Here is a 16829-nt window from a genome sequence, read left to right on the forward strand (position 1 = left end):
ACAAAGAAGTAAAATCTATGACAACAAAAGCACAAAGGACAAAATGTAGGTAAATGGAAGTATACTGTTGTAAGATTCTTACATTATATGTGAAATGATATAATATGAATTCAAGTTAGCCTAAATTAAGGATGCATATTATAATGCCTAAAACAATCGCTAAAAAAAAAAGGAACAATAAAACGAAATATATGTTAAAGTCCTATAGAAGATGTAAAATACAATCCTGAAAATACTTACATAATCAAAATGAAGGCAGTAATAGAAAGAAAAAGGAACAAAGAACAGTCTGACAAATAGAAAACACAGAGCAAGACAGTAGACTTAAGCCTAATCATATCAAACTTACATTAAATGTAAATCGATTAAATCAATGAAAAGGCAGAGATGGTCATGATGAATAGAAAAGCATAATCCAACTATATGTTGTTTATAAGAGATGCAATTTAAGTATAAAGACACAGATAAGTTAATAGCAAAAGCATAGAAAAGGATAGACCATGTATCACGAATCAAGTTCCCTTGGTCACAAACTGAAAGTTGCTTACAGGAGATTTGTTGAAACTGAGGCGGGGAGAGTGGGAAGAGAAGTAGGGGATGTGATACCCTTTTGCAAGGCAGCTACCTTCAGCTAAAGCAATACAGATAGCTGTGAGTCATCTGCAGCCACACTAACAGCAAGCAGGGGGAATGAAGGTCTCAGTCCTGGAAGCACACCTGAACGGTGCTCTAGAGAATCTATTAACACTGGGCAAGCATGAATCATAGGATAACTAGTATGACAATATTAATAAATAAAGTAAACTTCAAGATAGGAGTATTATACAAATAAAAAAGGACATTTCAAAATAATAATAGGGTTAACTCGTCAAGGAAACATTACCTTAAGTGTGTATCGATATAATAACAGAGCTTCAAAATCATAAAGCAAAAACAATCAGAATTGAAAGGACAGATTTTAAAACCACCGATTATAGTTGGAGATTTTAACATACCTCTTTCCTCAACAGAACAAGTAGACAAGTAACAAAAAGTCAATAAGAATATAGAGGATTTAGGTCAGCCAACTCGTCTAATCGATTTTTTTGAAAAATTACACTCAACAACTGTAGAATATACATCCATTTTAAGTAGACATGGAACATTCAGCAAGATAGAATGTTAATTCTATTCTATCTTATTATGCTAATTCATAATACAAGTCTCAATAAATTTCAAAGGATTAATATAATGTAGTATGTTCTCTGACCACAACGAAATTAAATTAGAAATCAGTAACAAAGAAGATATCTAGAAAACTCCCCAAATACTTGAAGATTAGGCAGCTCACTTCCAAATAACTGGTGCATCAAAGGACAAAACACAAGGAAATTACAAAATGTTTTACATGAATGAAAATAAAAACAGAACATATCAAAGTCTGGGAGGTGCAGCTAAAGCAGAGCTTAGAAGGAAATTTATAGTATTACATGTTTATGTCGGGAAAGAAAAAAATTGTAAATCAATAGTCTAAGCTTCCACCCTAAAAAGTTAGGAAAAAGAAAATTAAAACTGAAGTAAGTAGAAGGAATGAAATAAAGATAAGAACAAAAAAATCAATGAAATAGAAAACAGACGAACCAACAAAGAAAAAAAACAAAAAGCTAAAATGTGGTTCTTAGAAAAGAATAATATTGATCAGTCCCTAGGAATACTCAATGAAAGAAAGAGAAACACTAATTATCAATATCAGGAATTAAATAGAGGATATCGCCATAGATTCTACAGATATTATAAAAAATATTATAAATAAGTTTAGGCCAACAAATTCAACAATGTAAAAAAGTGGACAAATTCCTTAAAAGACAAATTATTAAAACCCATGTGTTTTTCAGCCAGTGAAGAGATAAACAAATTGCGCATACCATGAAATAGTACCCTGAAATGTAAAGAACGAACTCTTGATACCTACCAACCTGAATAGATCTCGGGTTTGGCTAAGTGGAAGAAGCCAGACTCAAAAGAAGCCATACGTACATGTGATTCCATTTATATGACATTCTGAAAAGATAAAACCAGGGAAAGAGAACAGATCAGTGTTTGCTAGGAGTTGAGTGGGGCAGAGGCAGGGTGAAAGGGGAGAGGTATTAACTATAAAGGGACAGTATGAGGGAATCTTTGGGGTGATGAAACAGTTCATATCATAACTATGTTGGTAATTATACGACTCTATGCATTTGTCAAAACCCAGAAAACTATATATATTATAAACACTGCATTTCACTGTATAAAATTTTTTAAATAAAAACTAAGGCTCAGAGAGGTTAAGAATTTCACCTGAACTAACACAGCTTGCTTGGACAGAGTAGAGGCAGCGTCTGAACCTAGAGCTTTCATGGCTCTAAAGCCCATAGCCACACACACCCCCAACTGCCCCCTGGATCCCTTACTGAGGAGGCATAGACCCCCCCTGACATTGATTTCTGTATGTTCAACTCTCTGTTCCAAAATGGTTTACCGATTGATACTCAAGTGTCTTCAGTAGCATATATTCTTTCTTGGTTGCAAAAAATATATATTTCATTTTGTATATTCAGAGGACTATCCTCAGATATGAAAGTGCTACAGCTGTGTTGTTCTTCACATGCCAGACTTGCCAACATTTGTATGAGGAGTGGGGAATACAGACGTACACACACCCCTTGGCTATAGCAAATAACAGAGATCCAGAGCAGATCGAAATACATGTGTTACTACACTGTTTTAATGAACTTCATTAGAACACTTTGAAACATCTTGTGTTTCTAGATTTACTTTTGCAAAAGAACACTGTATGACTGTATAAACTAAAGTTATAAAAACAGTTGGAAAACCTCCCAAGAAAGAAAGGTCCACATCAGTGTCTAAACTTAGGCTATGACTCTCCCAGGAATGTAGCCAAATTTTCAGCCTGGAGCCTTTTCTTTAAAAAAAAGTTCGTTGTATCTTTGTTTTTAATTGAATTCTCATTGTAGGCAGAAAGTAAATAAACTGAGAGAAAGTAAGGGGTTACATTTTTATTGCTATTGCCCCTGTTTGACAAATAGGCACAACTAAGCAAAAATTGACTTTCCCTAGTCATATGATCTCAGTGACAGAACTGGAAACTGACCTCAAGACTTCTTGCCCTTTATCCTCGTCTCCAACTATACTATGTTTACCATTTCCTTCTGTTCCCTGAGACACACCCTGCTCAGTTTTTTTTTTTAAGCAGTTCAATTTAATTTTTAACAGTTTTATAATCGTTTACATGACATGTCCTAAGGCTATTTACACAGCTGATACACTCAACAATTTAATAAGAAGAATCATTTGAAGAGAAATCCTGACACTAGGCTTAGAAAACAAAATCTATTCCAAAAAAATGGCTTCCTGATAACAAAGAGAAGGGATGATGTAAAGGAGGTGAGAAGGTGTCAAATTCCTTGCTCCCTACTAAGTAGCTACTTGATAATCAGACTCCTAAGTAAACAAATTCACTATTGCAAACATTTAGATACTGTGTCTGTGTTGTGGTTAAAAAAAAAAAAAAGAGCAGCTCATATTCAAGATGTGTGGGTGGTATGGAAAGGCAAGGTTCAAATCCCAGCTTTGTCATTTATTAGTTCTGTGGTGGAGGAAGATTACTTCTGTATGTTTCGGTTTCTTCATCTGTAAAATGAAGACATGTAATTATATCAATCATAAATTTCCTGCGAGGATTAAATGAGTATTTGGATAATAAGTTGGTATCTTGGAAAAAAAAGTTGGATTCATTCCTCACACCTAAAAATGAAATTATTAAAGCACTAGAAGAAAACATAAGATTTACTTTATAATCTTAAAGTGCTAACAGCATTTCCGAGTATAACACAAGAACCCAGAAACCATTACAAAAAGCATAGTTTAATTTATCAATCTATATAAATGTTTTCTTGATTATGCAGGTCAAAAATGCTATATTACACTGAAATATTGTGGAATGTATTGCTCTATAGTAATCACACGACAACAGGGGTGAATCTTCCATATGCTGAGCAAAAGAATGCTAAATAAAAGAATGCTACGTGGCTTCATGCAGGCCAAACTAACTTCTGCTGTTAGAAGTCAAGGAAAATATTGTCTTGGGGTGTCAAAAAGGCATAGCAACGGGGAGGGGGTTTCGAGGAGAGACCCTGGGGTGCCTGCAGGTGGTATTCTGTCTTTGGCGGCGATTGCAAAGATGTGTTGGAAATATTTCTGTTTCCTGATCGTGGTAGTGAGTACACAGATCTACACATGTGTTCAGACTCACAGAACTGTACGTCAGAAGTAAAATTCAGGTTTACTGTATGTAAGTTTTAAAATAATAGTTTGCCGTGAACACAAATAAATAGGCACAAAATTAAAAAAAAAAGTCAGCTCTACACATTCAGATATCTCAGGATTTTTTGTTGAGTGAGGAAAAGTACACGACAGTGCATATGGCATGCTACCATTAGGGTGATTAAATATTATATTCACACATATACATATACGTTAGGTTGAATCTCATGAAACTGCTGGGGTTTTTTTAACTTCAAAAAATGGAAATTTCATATGGCTCAACATATGTATGTATCTTAGTAAACACACAGATATTACAGAATATATCTGGAAAGACACATAAGAAACCTATGACGGTGGCGGCCACCAGTGAAGGAAACAGGGTGCTGGAAGTGTCAGTGGTGGGGAGATTCACTTTAATATCCCCTTTTTATCTTCTGAATTTGTAGGGAAGGAGGAGAACTCCCCTCTCTCTACCATGCTTTAGTTCTTATGTCTGGACAAATAATAAAATAATAAAAATGACACAAGACTAGATTAACAGGAGAAAACCAATTTAACACGTGTGTACGGGAGAACCACACACCTTTTTATACTTTTAAGACAAAATAAATTTGTGAAGAATTGACAAAACAAAGGGGATGGGGAATTAGTGCTCATAAAAAAGGACTATAAGCAAGGTTTTGGTGCTCGTTAATGAGAAATTAAAACAAAGCAGTAAATTAGAAAAGAGGCAACAAGCCTTGTTCATACAGACTGTTCGGCTCTAGGCTGTTTAATTCCAGTGATATGGGGTGTCTTTCAGTTTCGAGGATACCTGTCACATGAGAGATTTATTTCCTGCATTCGAGGAGGCAAGGAAAGGTCAATGTGCCCTTCTGGCACTGGCTGCTTGTCAAGTAACTTTAAGTCAAAGTAATCAATATGCTGTTGGGGGATATTTTGGGGTGGCCTGCCTTGGGCCCCAATCAAGTCATATATGTATTAACGATTCAATTTTTTTTTTTATCATGTTAAAACAGAAGTAGTCAATGGAGCATTACCTTCAACATTTCCACCTCAAATTCTTTATGAGCCAAATAATCAATCTTGTATGTGTCCATAAATGCTTAGGAAAATATTTAAGGAGAACCACTAAACTATCGTGGCTTGGCTGCCCCTAAACAATGTACTTCATCAAGACAGGGAGAGCATAAATTTCACTTTTCACTTAGTTTGTTTCTGTATGTTTTGAATATTTAAAATGTGTATGTAACACTTTTACATAACTAAAATGTGGTTGAGACTTCCTGCCTCCATCTCAGAACAAGTTACTACTTTAACTGGCTCTCCAAAGGAAAGCAGACTCCCCTATGCAAGAGTGAAACATGGATATTTTACTCAAGTCTAGAATTTCTAGAGTCTAGATTTTTTAGGAAGGAAAAAGGATCATGTTTTACATTGTCTAGTGCACAGTACTTTAGTCTAAATTATCTTATTAAACATATCTTTTCTCCCCAAACCACCCTACTCACTGACCTCTATGTCAGATCATTGTCACAGTCTCCCCATGCAGATGTCACACTTGTGTGGCTCAGCCTCCTCCACCTGGGTCCAGGGCCTTGGGCATCTCTGTCTCTCCTTTCCTGAAGCACAGCCTCCACTGCCCCCACCTCTCCAATCCTGAATTCCCACATCTATCTCTTAACTCTGTCTTTGTGGGCAGGGCAGGACAGGCAATTGTTACAGAGGTGTTGATTTTGCACTTAATAAACCAAAGAATCTCTGGTTACTAGACACTGCCTCCGTAGAAGGAAGGGAAGAAATTGTAAACATTAAGTCATTTTCTGTCGTCAATAATTATTTTAAAGGATCACACTAGTAATTTAAGAAAATTCATGCTAAAAAATAAAGTTTTGTACTGATATTTTCCTAACCATGGACATTTGTTTTCAACACATAAGCTAAGGATCTTTATCTGAACCAGAGTTTCCAGGTGCTAGGTTCCTATAGGAATAGATGAAGAAAAAATTAAAGTCAATGAGGCATTTAGTAAAAGAATCGGGCTTGACTTTTCAATCCAGGAACCAAAGGACAAGTCTTCCCCATTCGTGAGGTTCTGGGAAGCTTGTGGTTGTACCTTTTAGACCCTCAGACGAGAATGAGCACGTGTGTTCACCTTCCACCAGCAGTAATTACCCACCAGCTGCCCTCCACGGTTCCCATGGCAGCCGGGAGAGTGTGGGGTCCTCCTCTCCTCGCACAGGGTGCAGACAGACTGTGGGGCCTCTAGCCTCAGCCAAGAGCTCCACCCATCCCACCTATAGGCCAGGCTCCTTCTTCAGCTTGTGAAAGGTGGATGCGCATTCCTCTCTGGAGAGTGCTCTCACCTCACACCACTCCCATTGGGAACACCGGTTCTGCAGCTCCTGAGGGGCACGCCTAAGGACTGGCAGTTCCAGATTCAACCTTTGGAGAAACCAGAGAGACCTTGGTCGACAGGTATGCTTATGTGTGGAAGGACGTGCACACGTGTGCTCTGCATGCTCAGCCTTGGCACCGTCTACACCTCCAGGCACAGTCTGTTTCCAATCTCCTGTCTCGATCATGGGACAGTTAAAGGGGGATGGATTTTAACGTAACATATACAAACACTCATGTGATATTCTGAATAAATACATTTCATTTATTTCAGACTTTGAGGCTTACGATTTCATTACAGAATCATCTTGCAAAAATCATACTCGGTAAACTGCCATCTCTGATTGTCCCAGAAGTGTGTAATTCTAGAATTCTGTTCTTTGTCCATTAGAAAGGGCATTATTCAGAGTGCACTGGCCTGCTACTTGAATGGTCTTTGAGAGAAAAAGACAGTCTCTCTTGTATCTTTTTCCATTATGCATGAAAGAATTGCCTGTCCTCCCAGGGCCCAGGGACAGATGCCAGGGAGAGCTGTAGCTCAGTAGTGTGGGATGATTGCAAAAATATTGACACTTGACAAAAGGCCCCAACCACCAACTGTGTCAACTCAGCAGCTGCCCCAACCTGGACAGGTTATGAATGCAACCAAAAGAAGTTGTCCTCAACCTGTCCCAGATAAAGAGGTTTCTGTTGTGGGACAACTTCTCTGACCCCTGCCCCAGGCAACCACACAAGGACACCGACTTATTTGTGACTTACAACAACCAGAGAGAATGGTTCCTGTGCAGGGAGCTGGATTGTCCTCTGTAACCTGTCTTCTTCTCTATCCATAAAACTTTCCCATACCCCCTAAGGTGGAGGACAATAGATTTCAAAGGAAAGTGGCCTTCCTTTAGAGTGACACCACATGCTGCCATTGCCTCCTGGTCATTACTCTCCCTGATGTGCCTCGACTTCAAGGTAGTCTACCAAATCAAGCAGACCAGTCTTATTTCTCAGATGTTCCCCTCCCCACCCCCATTTTCTGATACCTTCATGTATCAGTCAGGGTCCACTTGGGAAAGCATAACCCATACCAGGTAGGAGGAACTAGTTATGTAAGTACTGGAAAAACCAAAGGGCCCAACAAGGGACGGTGAGGCAACCTAGAGATTAGTAAGAGCAGGGACCTGTGACCACCCCTAGGGCTGGAGGAACCAGGGCAGGTGGCGGTATTAAGAGAGCGCTGGAGCAAGACAGAAACCACCAAGGTGGAGCCACCTTGGTGGAGACGCTCCCCTCTCCCCACACTCAAACTTTTCCTGGCGCTTTCTACTGGCAGCATTCAGTTGGCAAGGGAGTCTGGGAAATGTAGTCATAGGGTCAGCCCCTTGCAATGCCAGGAGTGGTGAGTGGAGCTAAGAACAGACGACAAAATGACTGGTACTCTCTGAGAATGTCATCGCGGGCTCAAAATCCTCTACAAGTGGACTCTGCGACCTGGTCAGACTGCCTCAGATAGTGCAAAGTTCACAGAGCAAGGGAATCGGGCGCTGTCACCAAGGTGGGACCAACGACTTTTCCCAAAGAGGGTCCTTGGAAAACTAGTTTGGGGAAAGGTTAGTAGTTGTGGAAGGAAGGGAGAGAAAGAACCTGGGAAAACGAGAGTTTTTAGTGGAGATTAGATAAGATCCGACTTGCATTTTTACAAGAGAAACCCAGTTGTGGTTTAGAGCAAGGCTTCTAAAACTTTAATGCGCATACAGATCACCTGGGGATCTTGTTTAATTGCAGATAATTTAGCAGGTGGGGTGGAGCCTGAGATTCTGCATTTCTAGCAGGCACTGGGGGACATCAATGCTGGTGGTTCGTTGACTGACCACATTAAAAGCAAGGATTTAGGGAGACTCTAGAGTTTGTGTGAATGCTGATTGGAAAGATCCAGGAAAGAGAAAGTGTTGATCCAGGAAGCGATAAAGATGGAAGATTCCTGAGGCTGGGGGAGGGGATAGAATGCTGGACGTAGATAAAAAGACTGGCTTTAAGTGGAAAGAGACAGATCCTCCATGGAAAACAGGAGGGAAGAGAGAAGATGTATGCAGAAGCAGGAGGCTTCGCAAACAACAATCTTGCAAGATCCTTTTAATCAACATTAAACAGATTTCAGGTCAAATAGGTTTCCTAACTGAGATTTCTTTCCAAACCTTTAATATACTAAGGTGTACTGTGAATCAATTAGATTTCCTAATCATAAGTGACTACAGAATCCCTTTTCATGAATCACCTAGGGTGCTTGTGTTCTGGAAAACAACCTTGGAAGACAGTGACCTACCTGATATATGCCTTGACTTTCCTAGCTATTAAATGGAGACAATAAGATCAATAAGACAATTACTTCACAAAGATATTGTGTAGATAAGTTTGAAAATATACATATTTCAGAGTTAAGGTCTCAATGTAGAGATTTAAGTAGAGAAAGGCATATGTTCCATCAACAGTATAGTCCAGGTGGTCATCTGAGGAAGTAGAGTTGGCTGTCGTTCAGGGCAGTATTTAATTGCCTTGCTGAATATACCAAAGCTCTCAGTCTTGCAGTCTCAGATTGTTCCTGCAACACACTGACAAGCAGACCGCTCTCAGAAGCCAATGCACATGAACCAGTACCTCTAGATAGAGACATAAACTAAAATTTATTAATTTACAACAGTGAAGGCTCTATCTGTCACATGGGCCATTATAACCTTATTCATTCATTCAAGAGTATTTATTAATTGCCTATCACATGCTGGGCTATGAAATAGGCAAAAGATCTAGGCAGCTCTAATGGTGTCCTTTCTAGGAAGCCATACACAGATCTCTTTTCTGTTGACACTGTTACACTTGAGAGGATGTGACTCTTCCCCTCTGGGCTGCTGGGGGATTATAGTGTTGCAAAGATCTGCCCGAAGAGAGGATAAGATGAACATGCAATGAAAAGTGAGGACAAACTATGTTGATAACTGGATGGAAAGAGTCCTATTGACAGTGATCCACGGTTCCAGTCCCTGAGATCCTAGGTTCTTCGGCTCTTACTCCCACCTTCTAAATTAGTCTGAGATTCTTCCCAGCTATCTGAACTGATACATTCTCTTTCTGCTTAAGCTGGTTTTAGTCAGATCCCTTTATAACTGACGGAGTCCTGACTTAAACGCCTGGTATGTAACCTATCAGGATAGGGCTAAATTTGAAGTCATTCAGAGTAGCTGGTGTTCTCTCACGGTTCATGAACCTTGACAGAGAAGATGAAAGATACAAGCTAGGCAGGAGGGCTTTTAAGGCTAACGTCTGCAAAACCTGAGAAGAGAGACTAAAGAATGGCATTTTCCTCTCTGTGGCTTGACGAAGCAGTGTTGCCCCTTTACAAAGAAGGAGGATAAAATTGAGCTAGTCTTAAATATTTGGTTGTAAAATTGATCAGTAACAACCTGTTTCCTTAGCCGTTTTCCTTCTGTCCACAATTACAGTCCAGCCTCCTGCCCCCAGGTCTAATCACAGCCTGATAAAGGAGGCACCTGACTAGCTCCTGCCCCACAAACTGTGCATCTGCACAGATGATGTTACTCCATTCTGGTTGCAGTGACCCAGTTCCGATTCCTAAACTCTGGTCTCATCAACGGGATCACATCCTCGGCATCCCCAAGTGTTCTGATAATTTATTTGGCTTTTGTCTTGTCTCTGTTTCTGAATTCTTGTTCTAGTATCCTGCTTAGTACCTCATTCTGCCTCCTCAGTGGACTACAGATTTGCTCCTTCTCTCAGACCAGTAGCCAGCATCTAGCCACCCTCGCCCCCATCCCATCTCCTGGGATTTGAGTTCCTATCTTTCTACCATGCTTATTGTAACAGCCTCAAGAGGCTCAATTAATAACCTGCTACTCCCCTTTCAAGTTCTGAGCCAACTGAGAGATAAACACAGGAGCCAGACAAACAAAGAACAAAGTATCAGCTTTATAACTGATAAGAGTGATGGGGAGTAAGTGGCATGTTGTATGCCTCATACACTTAATAATCTTCTCTCTAGAATTTAACTATTCAGCAGAGGTCGAGGCCAGGTGTGCTATTCTAGCCTCTGTGCCCTGATGATGGTGCTAGGACTCGGGCTGGGCAGCAGAATGCAAGCACTGTGTCCACATCATCCAGTCTCCAGCGACAACTGCCCTGGTAGACTTCATCTTTAGTCTGTTTGGGTTCCCCCAGAAACAGATGCTGAGACAATGAATCAAGTGCAAGTAGTTCATGTGGGAGTTACAGAAACACCAGTAGGAGGGGAGGTGAGAAAGTATGGGAGAGGCAGACAAAAAAAGGAAGGACTTGGACATTATCAAGCCGAACACCATGGGGACAACTGAAGCTCAATCATGATTCTGGAGCCAATGTAGACCACTCTCAGGTATCCTACCCAAGGGATCAGAAGCTTTGGTTTTTATACACTAACTTCCATTCATTGCTGGTTGAAGGCAAGTGGGAAGTGGGGGTGGAGTGAGGGGAGGGACAGTAATTCCTGGACACATGTAGCCTGCCACACTGGTAAGCAAAGTGAGCTTCAGTGGCCAGAGAACAGCCTTCAGACTGAGTTGCAGGTGTCAGCAATGGAAAGCTGGGCTGGTGTGCAATGTGGGGTTATGAATAGAATACCACCAGTGTCATTTAGCCTCTGGATTCTATCTTTGATCCCAAGGAGAAGTATCTGATGGAGAATCTCTTCTGCTTCCTGCTTAGGCACAACTATGACGCAGGCTCATGCCACTTCCGCCTGCACCACCACCCACCACCACCCCCAGGGCAGTGAGGACCTGACCTGAGCTGGAATAGCCACTTTGGCAGCAGCTATAGGGAGGCCAAGGAGAGTGAGATCACATGGCTGTTATCTGAGGACTTCCCCTAAACAAGTAATCCATGATCAAAAAGTTAAAAAAGAAGGGAAGCGAAAAAAATGGCATAGATGACAGAGATTCTGTTTATTCTTCTGGTGACCAAATCAAAGTTGTGATGGAAACAAGGAGCAGCAAGCAGCTTGGGTTCTAGATGACTAACCATGTAAGAGGAAAGACTGAATTATCTTCTACTTTCTTTACAGAAGATGGCATTGTGAAAATGGTGTCATATGAAGAGGTAACCAAAGAGGAGGCAGACACAAAACATAAGAAAATGTACTACAAAGCATAATGAACACTTAGTAATAATTTAAATCCTCATCTCCTTTCTAGTAGGACTCAGAGGCTGGATGAGACAGTCCTAGCAGCAGCTCCACATTCTGTCCAGAGTCACCCCTGCTCCTTCACATTTAGGCACTTCATCTAGGTCTTATTCACTGGGCCACTTCCCTTTATCCCTTAGAGTTGGCACTCTGAGCCTCCATTGTCCCCTCTAAAATCTGAGCACCTCTGGAGTGATCTGTCCATCAGACATGTTTCGACAGTTGGTACGTGTCTGAACCACAGGAATGCATAGGGATGAAAGCCGCTCCCTGGAAGTAGTCCTAGGAGATCTTGAATTCACGATGTGGATCATTGTGGAAGGGATGTGGCTTATTTACTCTGCCAAAAGCATTGCATGCCAGCTCATGCCCGCCTGACACCATGACAGCGGTCACTGCTGGTACTCCACCTAGACCTTTTTACCTGATCATGAATGTGATGCTGCTGTGGGTGTGCTGTTGTGGGTACTGTAACCTTTTCTTGTGCTCTGCCCTGGGGAATTCCCCTTGGCGGACAGGAGCCATCTCTCAGGAGCCACCTCCCTGGATCTTTCTGAGAGTTATACCAGCACTCCCTCCTCGGGTAGCCAAGGACTGATCATCACTGAAGTGCAAAAGCATCAGGTCAGGGCAATTCCATGTTATGATTTACACTCCACAGTGCTATCCAGTATAATTTTCTATGATGGCAGAGAAGCTTTTGTCTGCTCTCTTCAACGTGGTAGCCACTAGCTACATTAGGCTACCAAGCACTTGACATGAGACTAAAGAACCGAATTTAAATTTTAATTTCTTTTAATTCATTTAAATTTAAGTAACTATATGTGATTAGCGGCTACCATATTAGATAATGCAGATCCAGAACTTCCCATGAATAAGGAGGCCAAGGACAGACTTTGCCTGACATCCTTACTAATCTCTTTCCCTTTTCCTATCCTATTTCACTCTCTCTTTTACTGGCTTCTCCTGAGAGCACAACCTTAATAAATCGTGTGTATGTGAACCCCTATCTCAGGATCTGCTTCTAGGGAATCCACCTAAGATATTATGTTCCAATTATTTAATAGTAAATTACAAAAAAGCTTAAACCTTGACTCAAAAGTGCACATATGAATTCAATGCCAGCCAGAATGTTTTTAGCAGAAGAGATAAAAGAATCCCAAACTCATCTGGCTAAACAAGAAAATGAATTATCCTGTACCTAGATGTCCAAGGATAGGACAGCTCCAGGGTTGGATAATTCAGCGGCTCAATGACATTCTCGAGGACGAAATTCTTCCGTCTTGGTGCTCTGTCTCCCTGGGCTAGCTTCCCTCTCATTGTCACAATGTGGCTGTCCCCGTGCCTGCCTTCACATCTAGATACAGCCATTTCCAGAGAAAACAACCAACTTTTCCAGTTTTTTTTTTATTAGAAGCAAGAAAAGTCTTCCCAGAAGCCTCCTGCAGACTTCTCCTCAGTTTCATAGGCCAGAACTGCATCACATAGCCACATCTAAACCAATCACTGCAAAAAGGAATGGGAAAAACCATGACTGCCATAGGACAATAAGGACCTGCCCCGTGGCTCTGCGGCCAGCTTCTTCTAAAGCACAGGGGTGAGCAGGGAAAGGTGGATCCCTAAAAATAATACAGCATCTGTGGGTATGGGTTGGGAGCTGAATAAAATGGATGTTACAGAGACAACCACAGTATCGGTCCCAGGTTTCTTTAGTCCAGCTTCTCCTATGATGTGTTCTGTGAACCACCTACATGAAAATCATTTAGCGGGCTTGTGAATATGCAGATTCCTAGGCCTAAAGCATTGTCTGATACATGGCAGGTGCTTAAGAGACATTTATTGAAAGGAAGAAAGACGGCGGAGAGACACAGAGACCTATTGAGTTAGATCACCTTCAGATGGTTTTTCTGCTCACTAATGCTGGGTGACCACTAAATTAAGCCGAAAGCTAAAGATTTACCTCTAGTCTCTTCATTATCAACCTCCCAGCAGAAGGGGAGGCAGTACATGACCATGTTGCCACAGGCGTGCTTCTTTGCTCTAACATGCTCAGTGGTGTTAAGATGACAAGAGTGCCTTTCGGTCGTACTTCACGTACATTATTAATATGGCTTTCAGCTTCACTCGCTGAATCCATGATTCTTGTTACGGCACTTCGTGAAAAATAAATGAGTGTGATAATGGCTTCCACTTTGTGGACTAAAATATTGAAAAACATCTAAGAAGACATAAGTGTGACATTTGTGGAAAGCAGCATCTGGGACCATTTTTAATGCAACAAAAGAGCTCGGGGGTGATTTTGGCATCTGGAAAGCAGCTGCTCCAACAGTAAAGGCTAGCTGTTTATCTTCTAGATAACTCTAAATGGAGTCTGATATAATGCTCGGTCTCCAGTTAAGCAATGTCCATTGCCAGGGGAAAGAAAGCCTGGCTGTGACAGACATGCCAGAGGGGCAACTTGCTAGAGAAACTAAACAGTACTCACCTCCATTTTACTGATTGTGGATAATTTGACTCTTTTTGCTAAGGGCCTGCTCAACGTATTCATTGGATAGCTAAGAATCATTCGATTCTAATATATCCAAAATAAAATTCGTAATTATACCTTTATTGCTGATGCTCCTGCCCTAGTTTCTCTCCCTTCCTTGTCTGACCATCGTCACTCTTTCACTTATCCCTGATCCCCTCCCTAAGAAACTGCTTGCACCTAAGCCCTTGCTTTAGTCTCTGCTTTTGATGATACCCAAACTAAGATAGATGATAGGAAAGAACAAGGATTTCCTAAAATATTACTAGAACACTATTTCAAAGAAATTATGAATATAGTACGTGCACAGCACAATTGACATATCCTTGGAAGGATAGCCAAGATGGAAGAGGCACAAGAAACTGATAACAACACTTACCTCTGGGGGAAGGAACGAGAATGAAGGAAGGGATGAGAAGGGAACTCACTCTTCATTGTGACCTTTTCTAACTTAAATGATTTTGCCTAGTTAAAAATAGTTTGCTATTTTGAATGTAGACACACACAGTGACCCTGAAATCCAGTACGCAGGTTGAGCCATCCCAAATTTACCTTGTGCCTACATTTGGGGGCGTGCATTCTTCATCCCTGGAATCTCCGCTTGATATAATAACCACAATTTAAGTTACTTCATGTGAAGAGTCCAAATATGTAAAGAGCTATTGAACTTGGTGGGCAGAATAACAAATAAGAGAGGATTTATATGTAAAGCTTGATGGCTCTAACTAGGGGGAAAAAAACGGTTATTTCATAGTCCACAGGTCGCTAATGCAATAGGTTTCTACTGTGGTGTCCACTTTCTAGTCTCATCACTCTCAAGGTTTTCAGGTCTTTGGTCTGGAAGTGACTGAGAGGGTGGGAATCACCATGGAATAATTAGATGATACTCCACTTTGGAATACATGCTGTGAGTCAATGTTCCCCAAAGGGTAAGTGGGACTCATACACCTTTGGGGTACAGGAGGTGATTTGAAGTGGTCCTTGGCCTTTGCTATGACCTGCCTTTCACGGAGACCTTTTTCACCCACACCCTTTGAAGGAAAGGGTTTGCCAGTTCTAGACAAGACTGGCAGAGAGGAGTATGGTTGCAGGACTGCAGACGATGGTGGCTCTTTCTGCCGATGGAGAGGCCTGGGCACAGAAGGCTGTGCCTGTCACCTCAATCAGGGTCAAAGATGAGAGGTGACCTCCCCTATCCCAGCTGATGGATGGAGGCAGGGAGAGAGCATCATGCTGCCTCTCTCCTCCGGGTCCGATACTGAAAGTGATGCTGCAGTTGGACACGTGGAAAACATTATCCTAGAGGATAGATGAAGACAATTATCAAGGACAAGTCTCTACAAATTGTAAAGTTCAAGACAATCATACCCTACACTGCAAGCATTTAAATAAGTTGGATCTCAGTTGAATACATTCCCTACATTATTCTCAGACACCTCCCCACCTCCCGTCAAGGTACCAGAAGGCCAGGGCTACCGAGGTGGTATCCTCAAGTTTTCAGTATCAGTCACCTGGCATTGCCTCCTTAACTACTTGGGTTCCAGACTGTCTGCTTATCTCAGACTCAGGTTTCTGTTAGACCTTGGCTGACTCTCTTGAGCCCTGGCCTCATGCCTGCTTCTAGCCATTTTTAACCAGAGTTAAAATGGGATGCTGAATGGGTGGCAGCAATAGAAAAACCGTCTGGCAGGAGCAATGAGCCAGACCTCAGAAGACCTAGATATTAAGACATGACCAGCCATGAGGAATCAAGAACAGACAAGAAAATTAAAAGTCGCTGAAGAGCTACACTTACGAAGTCTGGAGGTAACAGCGGAGAGTGCTGAGTTAGACAACAAAGTCTAGATTCAAAGAGAGCTCAGCTAGCTGGCTAGAATGTGGGCTCAAACCAGCAATATGACATTAAAGTAATAAAAGTACTTTTTCTTTTGGTGTCGCCACGCTGTAGGCCCTGATGGAAGACACTTGGCTTGAGAACACTTTCATATGAAAAACATCTTGGGGTTTAGCCAAGCACAGCCCCAATGTGAGCCTAGACTTTGATGCTGGGCTAAGGAGAAGGGGGTTTAATTGTCCACTTGAATTCTACCCTTCAGACCATGTCTGGGATACATGGGTCCTGGTCTGGGTATAACGACAGAGATGGGGTCTTAGCATAAGGTGTACGGAGTCCCTTTCCTGTGCACAAATTCCCCATGCATTGGGACTATTGGCTGCTAGCAGCCCACAGCTGTACCCTGCTCCCAAGAAGTCCCTCGCATAAATGGGACTTGACTCAGGAAGATTACTCCTAAATACCCAGACTCATGGAGCCAAAAGGATGGCTCCATGTGACAAAAGTGACAAAAGGATGAACCACATGTCTCAAGGTGAGATAATTCTATG

Source organism: Pteropus medius, unplaced genomic scaffold, assembly GCF_902729225.1.
Source record: "Pteropus medius unplaced genomic scaffold, Ma_sr-lr_union100, whole genome shotgun sequence".
In the NCBI taxonomy this organism is placed as follows: Eukaryota; Metazoa; Chordata; class Mammalia; order Chiroptera; family Pteropodidae; genus Pteropus; species Pteropus medius.